Here is a 10385-nt window from a genome sequence, read left to right as displayed (position 1 = left end):
TTTTGGCATCTATGTTCATGAGGGAGATTGGCCTGTAGTTGTCTTTCTTAGTTGCATCTTTCCCTGGTTTTAGTGTCAGTATAATACTTTGCTCCAGGAATGATTTTGGGAAGATTGCTTCCTTTTCAATTTCATGGAAGAGTTTGTGGAGTATAGGGATTTCATCTTGTGTAAATTTGTCGTGAAATTCAGGTGTGAATCCATCAGGACCTCAACTTTTGCTATTTTGTTTTTTAAAAAAGATACTACCATGTATTGTGCAGTAGAGAAGATCCACAGTGTTGGCAACTATTTTCTTTTTTAATTTTTTAAAAAAATGGTGTATTTATTTATTCATTCATGTATTTGACACATGGTCTTACTACACAGCTTGGACTTATAGTTTTCTCCTATCCCAGCCTCCCTAGTATTGGGATTACAGGTGTGTGCTAACACTTCTGGTTTTGCTGCCCGGCACTGTGTGCCTGGGTTCCTGGGCCAGCATTATGTGTGGTACCAGGGATTGATCCTGGGTTCTTGGGTTTGACCGGCATTTCCTTAGACCGCCAAGCTATTTCCCTAGCCCTACTTTTTTTTTTTCTTGAGTGCATTATTAAAATAAAATCTGGGGGGCCGGGGACATGGCTCAGTGGAATAAGAGCTTCCCAGGCAAGCTCAAGGGCCTGAGTTCAATCCCAGTTCCGCAAAAATAAAAAAAATTAGAAAAAATAAAATCTGTAATATCTAAACTCAGTACATATAATTGCTGTTTGAAATTTATTTCTGGTATTGAGAATCGAACTTGGGTCCTCGTGTTTGCCAGGTAGGTGCTTGTTCTACTCAGCTATACCATTGCCCCGCTGTTTGAAATTTGAAATGTGAAATAAACTTTAGTTATTTCCAAACCATAGAAACTCACTCAGCTGAAGAATCAGTATGTGTTTCTGCAAGTGAACTACCTAAGTTTCCATTCATTTAAGGGTCATTGCTAGGAATCCCTGTTTTTTTCCCCATAATTTTATTGATAAGCAAATAGCAATGAGACAGTTTCAAATCAAATTGGTAGGACAATTTCAATAATTAACGCATTGCATACATTCCTCCCAGTGGTTAATTGCTGTACAAGATGCGGACATGATACACCATTAAAACAAATCCCTCTATTCATTAAGAGAATGTAACTATATATCTATCCCAACTACTTTGAATACACAGATACAAAATGGAAATTCATCTGTATACCCTTTTTTTGTTAAGTTCCATTATTTGAATTTTATAGGTGTGTTAACTCAGCAAAATAATCTAAAAGAGTTCAGTAGTCCATAATAGTGTTGGGTCTTCCGCTTCACTGGCAATGTCAGAAATTGTTGACTTGAGTCCCCTACAGCTCAACATAACAGTATGGCTTTACTTATATTTCGTTTTTATACCTTTCTGCTGGATGATTAAGACGAAGGTAAAGCAGGACCTAAGCAACAGGAGTTGTAGCTTTTGGGTCTCATAAGGTCAGTGAAATCCCCTCAGGATTTATCCTGAGATCCTGTACCTCAGATTGTTTGTCAGTGTCAGCCATGTGGATGAGTCACGGCCATTGCTTGGCCAATGTGTTCTCTATGAAAGCCTGAGAGAATGTTTTCTCTCCATGTGACTCTCCTTAGGCACACTCTACATCATCAGTCGCCTTCCTCTTTGAACCCATAATCTCTTTGATCAGAAAATTTGGGACACTACCGAGTTACATGACGTTACGGTACAAGTTCTCATATGTCCTGAGTCTTAATTGACCTTGGAAGGCTAGGGCCAAAATGTTGGCTTTCCTTGCTTCCCTCCTTTTCATCTAATTTTAGTCTGCAGACTTAGGTTGTTAACCATCCAGAAGACAAGCTTATTATTATTACCATAGAACTTAGGCTGTTAAGCTTCACTATCTGTGTGCATATCAAACATCTTAGTAGTAATCCCTGTTGAGTGTATTAAATTCTATAATATCTTAATAGTTATTAGGGTAATAACACAGATTCTGTGGAGTTAGGAACCATATGACTTAGTTGTCTTTCAAAATACTATCAAAATTCCTAGTGAGTTTTTCTTTTTCTTTTTTTTTCCCAAAGTTTAAAATTGTTCTTAATGTATTTATCAACTTTGCTCTTGATCATACAATCTCAGAAAAAATTGATAAAATCGAATTCTCTTTTCATAGTCATGGTGACTTCTAGAGTTTCATTCTCTGCGATATAGAGAGCTTTAGCGCTGCTGCATTCCACAGGTTGGGGAAGGTTTACCAATAGCTTCTTATTAGGAGTACGAAGATCAACAACCATTTCCTGGATATCAATTTGAATTTCAGAAGGGTTTGTATTGGGCAGTTTAATTTTAACCACTAGCTCCTGACAACATGCTGTTGAAGAGTCTTTTCTTGTCAATCCTAGATACACATCCTCTGTTCCTACCTGCTGTTTGAATATAATCTCATACTCTGGGATTTCTCGAACATCCCACATGTCGTCATACTCTGCTCCTTCGGGAACCTCTTCTGGAGTCCAGATGTCCTCACTATTTTCATCACTGGCTTGAGCAATGACTTTGAGCTCTTCCACTTTTGATGGTCCAATATTACCAGGATTCATAGCTCCAATAGAAGATGAACAATTTGACTGTTCAGAGTCAAAATCAATCTCTTCTTCAAGATAAAGTAGATTTGAGAGGGCTTGCAAAGCAGAAATAGAAGAAATAGTCGCAATTTCCATAGTTTCAGTCTTCGTGTTTTCAGATTCCATATTCTTGCTGGGCAGTTCTCCGATCTCTAGGTAGGCTCGGAAAGAGGACTCGAGTTTTTCTTTTGAAAATCCAATCTTAGTTACTTCATGTTGTTATAATAAAATACCTTCCTTTGACTAGGCAGTGTATCAGTAATAGAATTTTGTTTCTCCCAGTTCTAGAGACTAGGAAGTCTAAGATGATAACACTGATAGACTTGGTGTTTTGTGAAGATTTACTCTTGGCTCTATACATGATACCCAATTGCTGAGTCGTCACATGGTAGCAGAACAAAAGGAAAAGAAAAGGAAGTACTTGCTCCATCAAGCCCTTTTTTAGGAAGACTAATACCACCCATTAAGACAGAGTCCTCATAGCCCATCGGTCCCTAAAGAGGTCACTTTTTTTTTTGTCTTTCAGACAAGGTCTACTTATACAGTTCAGGCTGGCCTTAAACTCCCTATTTATCCCAGCCTGGCCTTTAACTTATAGGGTCGTCTTGCCTCAGCCTCTTGAATACTGATTGGCATGTGCCACTACACCCAGCAGAAATCCCTAGTATTATAAATATACTTTTATTAACTGTAATCTTCATGTGCCTTAGAACTTTAGACTTGTTTAAGGTACACATCTGCTACTTTATCATTTAATCTACATCTCCCCATTCTGTCTTCTATCCTTGAGAAGTATCTATTCTCTCTGTGTATTTGACTTCAGAAAGTTTCTTTATATACACTTGAGATTTTGAATTACTTTTCCATTCTTGACTTGTTTTATGTAGCACAGTGTCCTCTAATTTCATCCACGTTTTACCAAATGTATCACATTTTCTTTATACATTTGTCTATCAACACTTAGGTTGTTTCTCTGTCACATATATTGTGAATAATATTGCAGTGAACATGGAGGTAATGGTATCTTTAAAATGCAGTAATTTTGTTTCCTTTGAGCAGGTATCTAGTGGAAGGTTTGCTAACTCTGCTTATACCTGCAGATATAGTGACAGATTTTCTTGTTTTAAATTTCAATTTCCTGATGTAGTTTGATGTTCAATATCTATTTATGTGTTTATTTGCTAGTGGTGTATCTTTGCTGAAGTGCATATACGTTTTCTGTGGTTTTAAATTTGTTTTTGTATTGTTAAGGTTATGTTCTTTACATGTTTTTGATATCAGTCTTTTGTCATATAAGTATCTTACAAATATTTCTTTTAATGAATGAATTAATTGATTGATTGGTATAGGGTCATGGTACACAGCTCAGACTCAGCGATTCTCCTGTCTCAGCCTCCCCACTGGTGGGATTACAGGTGTGCACCACCATGCCTAATGTTGGTGGGTTCCTGGGCCTGCATGGCATGAGGTACCAATGGTTGAACCCGGGTCTTTGTGCTTGCCAGGCAAGCACTTAGACTGCCTAGCTATCTCCCTGACCCCCAAGTATTTCTTCTTAGTCCATGGTTTTTCTTACTGCTTTCTTAACAGTGTTTCATAAAGTAGAAATTTTAAATTTTTATTTAAACATTTTTTTTGAGATGGGGGTCTCAAGTTGGCAGTTGAACTCACTTATGTAGCCCAGGCTGGCCTCAAACTCATAGTGGTTCTCCTGCCTCAGCCTCCTGAGTGTTGGGATTACAGGCATTTGCCAACACCTCCACCAAAATTTTTTATTTTAATGATGTTTACGTTACCATTTTTTTCTCTCATGGATGTTTTATTTAAAATTCATGATCAAATCCAAATTCACCTAGATTTTCTCTTATGTTTTCTTCTTGGTCAATATTTTTTAATTTGTATTAGAGTCTGTGATGTACCTTAAGTTAGTTCTTGTGAAAGGTGGATAATGTGTGGTTAGATTTTTTTTTAAATATGTTTGTCCAGTTGTTCCAGCCCTATTTGTTTAAAACATCCTTTTTTCCTACTGTGTTACTTTAAGAAAGATCAGAAAGCTGTTTGTGCGTGTCTACATTATTCCACCAATCTATTTGTGTATTGTTGTGTCTATCCAAACTACCTTGATTAAAATGTATTTATAGCAGTTCTTTTTTTTTTTGCAGTTCTGGGGATTGAACTCAGGACCCTGTGCTTGCCAGGCAAGCACTTATTCTACTGAGCTATCTCCTTGGGCCTATAGTAGTTCTTGAAGTTGCATAAAGTCAGTCTCCCGACCTTCTTGTTATCCTTCAATATTGTATTGACTAGTCCATTTTTTTTTTTTTTTTGGTCTTTTTGGAGACGGGATCTCCTATGTAGTTCAGGCTCGCCTTGCTCTTTTTGTAGCCTGGCCTGGCCTCAAACTCACAGAGATCCTCCTGCCTCAGCTTCCTGAGTGCTAGGATTGCAGATGTATGCTACCACATCCGGCTGTTAGTCTGTATATTTTGCCTTTCCATATAAACTTTGAAATAAGTTTGTTGATATACTCAGAGTAACTTAATGGGAGTTTTAAAAGTTGGAGTTGCAGCGAATCTAAGGACCAACTCTGTCAGAACAAACATTTTGACAGTACCAAGTCTCCCTATCTGTGTACATGGAATTTGTTTCCGTTAATTTGTATTTTCTTTGATTTCTTTCACCGGACTTTTCTTATGTAGATAATGTGCATATTTGTTAGATTTATACTTAAGTATTTACTCTTTTGGATGTAAATGTAAATGATACTGTACTTTAATTTCAAATTACATTTATTTCTGGTATTTAAGAAAGTAATTAGGGCTGGGGAGATGGCTCAGCAGAATAAGCACTTGCCTGCCAAGCGCAAGGGCCTGAGTTCAATCCCCGGTTCCGCCAAAAAAAAAAGAAAGTAATTTCCTATATTAATCTCATAATCTTATTACAATCACTCATTAGTTCCACTAGATTTTTTGTTCATTCTTTTGAATTTTCTATATAAATGATCATGTTTTCTCTCAACAAAGATGATTTTTTATTTTCTTCTAATTTGTAGAATTTTTACTTTGGTCTTCTCATTGCAGTATGCAGGTATCATACCTGTCAACAGTATTCTGCTGAATTGGCTTGTGTCTTGGTTACTTTTCTCGTTACTAAGGCAGAATACCTGACACCTAAAGCTAAAGGAAGGCAGCTTTATTTCCTCTCACAGTTTGTAGAATTTGCAGTCTATATTGGCTGCCTCCAAGACAGGATAGTATGAAAAAGGGCATTACAGTGTTAAAAATACATTTCATGGTATGTAAGGCAGGAATTAGCAAAATCAGCAAGAAGTAATTGATGAGCAACTGCAGCAGCTCTCTTTCAGTTCCTTTTGTTCTCTCCAGGCTACCTGCCCTTATGATGGGTGGCACTCAAAATCAGGGAGAAATTTTCCATTGTTTACTTCCAGAACTATGCCAATCCAATCAGTGGACTAATTTAATAATCACATACTCTTGATCCCAGCCTTACACACTTAATCCCACCATCACTATATCTAGTTTTCTCTGAAAAGACTCGCCTATGACTGCATGAGGCTTTGTAGGGACACCTAAACAAGCCATAGTATTACGCACTTGGCCTCCAAAGATTCATGCACATCCTTAATGAGAAAGACATTTACTCTATCTCTAAGAGTTGCCCAAACCCTGTCAGTTTTACATTGCCAAAAAGTCCAGATCCAAAGTCTGTGAGATTTAAGGAAAAGTCTTAGCTGCTAGCCCCTGTAGAAATGAAAAGAAAGTTAAATGTTTCCAATATACTGTGGCACATGGTAAACGTTCTCTTTACCAATACAGGGATAGAAATAAATGGGACCAAAGCAAGTCCAAAACCCATGAGGACAAACATTAAGTCCTGTGGCTCCATGCCCAGCAGTAGGGTAGATTTGCCCCTACTACACTGTGTGCTTGCAGCCCTCATGGCTTCCCTTTTTTTAAATTTAGGGCAGGTTCTACAAGGTCTATAGGGTCTCATTGCGTAGATTGTACTCGTAGTGAACCTCTTGTTTTATAGCCTCCCAAGTGCTGGGATTATAGGTGTGTGCCATGTCCAGTCTCAACGTCTCAGCTCACCCCCGGCTGGTGGCAGGGCCAACAAGGCATGCCTGGGGATTGAACTCCTGGCCTCTGTGTCTGCCTAAGCAGGTACTTTAATCTGCTGAGCTATTTGGCCAGCCCAAAAGTTGGGAAGGAAATTTTTTCTTTTGAGCTGGCTCAGGCTGCCTTAAGGGCTGGTCTGGTAAGACAGGTGGAGCTGGGGATTGAACCACAGTATCCTGCTCCTGACTGCATTTGCATGAACAGGTGCATGACAGGCCCCCATAGCTTCTCTTTTGGGAAGGCTTTGTTCACTCCTTGCACCTTTTGTCAGATGAGCCACATTACTGGCATCTCCAGCCTTTTAGAGTCTCCTATAATTTTAGCTTCACACTCACACCTTCACTAACTGCTGTCTCAAGAGCCTACTGCCTGGTCTCCCAGACTTTCTTCAGAGATCTGGGTGTAAGCCTTTCTGACCCATAACTCTTACATTCTCCAGGGACCTAAGATCAGCCCCATGTAGATGACACCAAGGTCTGCTGGCAGCTGGACAGTAGCACGGCTTTCTTCTCTCTCTTGGCTGTAGGGTGCAAGTGCCCGGAACATTGAGCACTCTGAACCCAATCTTGAGCAAGAAATTCTATAGGATGCTGCCATTCTGGAACATGGTACTCTGGGACTTTCCTTTCAGTGCAACTTTGAGGCTGGAAAGGCTGGAGTCCTAGTGTTTCTTGTGATGTCTTGACTCTATCTTTTCCATTGTCCTTCATTTTTTTAAATGTATTTGATACAGGGTCTCACTATACAGCTTGGACTTGTAGTAACCCTCCTGTTTTCAGCCTTCCCAGCACTGGGATTATAGGCATGCACCACCACGCCCAGTCTCAGTGGCTGATTCAGAGCACTTAGGAGTGGGGCCAGCCCTACATGTGATGCAGGGAACCAAACCTAGGTCCCTGTGCTTGCCTAAGCAGGTGCTTAGTCCACTGAGCTACCTCGCTAGCCCTCCATTGTCCTTCCTTTTTAACAGCCAAATTCTCTTCAGCTTTAACTTTGGAGTTTACAGCTTTACTAGTGTTTCCTTTCTGGCTACACTCATTTTAAATCATCGTTCTAGGCTCTTTGCTCTTGATTCTCAACATAGTTCTGTCTAAAAGCCCCAAATAGTAGCCATGCCATTATGTCAACATTAGACTGCCTTGAAATTTCCTCTGTAAGATTAATTAGGCCATGGCCCATAATCTGTCTCAAACAAAATCTCTGGACATAAGCAAAATGCAGACTTTCTGTCAACATACACACATACCATCTGGAGTGCAACAACCAGTGCAATCCACCTTCCTGCCAGAAATCTCCTTAGTCTGATCTTTACCAGCAGTGTTATTTCAGCATTCAGATCTGAGTTCTGACCAGAATCTCTCATCATGCACAGCTTAAGGCATTCAAAGATTGCTTCTTAATGGGCATCTCCAAACTTTTCTGAAGTCTTCCACAAGCCTAGTCCAAAGGCTCCTGAACCACATGGGCAGGTGTAGTCACAGCAACAACTGCATTTCTCTGGTAGCAAATTCTGTCACTCAGTACTTACTAGAGGAACAGACTTAATTCAAGATACAGAAATAAACAATAATTTACAGTGTGTGTCCAAAGATTTAGATATGAAAGAATGCAGTGGATCTGCCTACATGGTGCACATCCAGTGCATCCAGTCGAAGGCCTGGATCTCACCATAGATAGTGTCCTGTGTGAGACTGTTATCAAGTCTGTCAAAGAAGGCTGAAGAGTGCTGTAAGTAGGAGACAACGTCCAAAGTGAAGGTAAAAATTAGAGCTGCTCCTAAGAAACAGAAGAAATCCTTTTCTTTACCTTTTATATCATTCTGGCAACAAACCTCTCTAGATTGGGTCTTCTACACCCAGCTGAAAAAATTTAATTGGGCATTTTGTACTCAAGTTGACGAAATCAGTTAATATCACTGCTTGGTAGGAGTGAATATCCTTGTTACAGATCTTGAAAAGCATCTGGTTTGTAATAACCAAGTGTGGTACTAGCTGTAGCTTTTTTTTTTTTAGATATTCTTTAGGAAGTTGAGGGAGTTCCGCTCTATCACAATTTGTGAGAATTTTTATAATGAATGGGTGTTGGTTTTACCAATTTTTTCATCTATTGATGCATTGTTGGGGGGGGGGTTTCCCCTAACTTTTAATGTGATAGACTGCTGTTACAGTTTGTGTATAGATGTCCCCCAAGGCCTCTTGCAGTCCTGGGCGGCTTTTGGAGTTTGTGATTGATTATTGTGGGTGTAGATGCCGCACCTGCCCTGGGGCAGGTAATTTGCATTACAATGTAAGAAGAAAAGAGAAATTAGCTGCTTGAACTACTGCTTCCCTTGTGCTCTTGCTCTTTGCCTCCACCATGAAAGGTTGCCCTCTGCTGTGTGCTGCTCTGCCTTGTACTCAGCTGAATATGGACTGAAACCTCCAGTAACTGTGAACTAAATAAACCTTTCCTTTTTTCATTTTGGGTGTTGGGTATTTTCCCAGCAACGAGAGAAGGGTAACTAAGACACCTACATTACTTTTGCTTCAAATGTTGAACCCACCTGTATACCTGGAATAAATCTTACATGGCATGGCATATAATTCTTTTTGTATGTTTTTTTTTCTGTATTTTAGGAAAGGGTCTACAGGGTGTTCAGGATTTCACTACTTGATCGGACTTGGTAGTGATCCACCTGTTTACAGCCTCCCAAGAGCTGGGATTACAGGCGTGTGCTACCACACCCAGTCTTGTACATTGTTTTCATTCAGTTTACTACGATTTTGTTGAGGATTTCTGCATTTATGTTCATGAAAGATATAAGTATGTACTTTTTTTCTAGTACTGTCTTAGTATAGTTTTGTGGGTTTTTTTTGGAGGGGGGGGAATTCTGGCCTTATAAAATGAGCAAGGAAGTATTCCTTCTACCTCAATGCTCTGGAAGAGATGTTATAAAATTGATAAGTTTTTCATTAAATGTTTGATAGAATTCCAAGTGAGAGCCAGGTGTGGTAGCACAGGCTTACTTTCCCAGCTACAGAAAAGGTTGGTGCAGGAGGAGTGCTGTGAGCCCAAGGGTGCAAGGCCAGTTGGTAACATAGTGATACCTCCTTTTCTAACACACTCAATTTGGGTCTGGTACTTTCTATCTATCTATCTTGTAAGGTTAATTGCTAGCTTTTATATATGGTAATTCCAAAGCTATTTCACATCCAAAGATTACCCTTTGCACTTACAATGGAAATTGAAAAGAACTGTTTATTTTTGTGTGAGGAGGGAGTTAATTTGTCTCTTGTGATTTTTTTTTTAAATCAAGGAATAGCTTTATTTTTTACACTGTATTAATTATTTATTTTATTTTATTTTTTTGAATCTTTTGCAAAGACATTTAAATAAAATCATACCAAGATACACAAAAATGAAATTGTCAAAAACTTCTTGTAAAGAAAAAAATCATTAAAGCATATACAAAAAAATATTAGCTATGGAAGAACAAAATTAAGTAGCACTTTATTCCACATTAGAAAGAAAAAAAAGGACCAACTGTGTAAGAAACTGGATTAGTTAAAGAACTGAAAGAAAAGATTTGTCCTCTTTGAATTTTATACTCAGCAGACATACCTTTGAAAACTAAAAG

The 10385-nt window shown here is 38.9% G+C and overlaps 1 protein-coding gene and 1 pseudogene across 1 annotated transcript in view; one reads left to right on the top strand and one right to left on the bottom strand.

Annotated features, from left to right (window-relative positions):
* The window catches only part of Abcb7 (ATP binding cassette subfamily B member 7), a 272876-nt gene that overhangs the window by 69273 nt on the left and 193218 nt on the right, over positions 1 to 10385 (top strand). The gene's annotated exons all lie outside the window — the stretch shown is intronic.
* On the bottom strand, positions 2142 to 3118 carry LOC105741123 (annotated as a pseudogene).

Source organism: Octodon degus, unplaced genomic scaffold, assembly GCF_000260255.1.
Source record: "Octodon degus isolate 3935 unplaced genomic scaffold, OctDeg1.0 scaffold00301, whole genome shotgun sequence".
Classification (NCBI taxonomy): domain Eukaryota; kingdom Metazoa; phylum Chordata; class Mammalia; order Rodentia; family Octodontidae; genus Octodon; species Octodon degus.
This window is presented reverse-complemented; position numbering and strand designations above follow the sequence as displayed.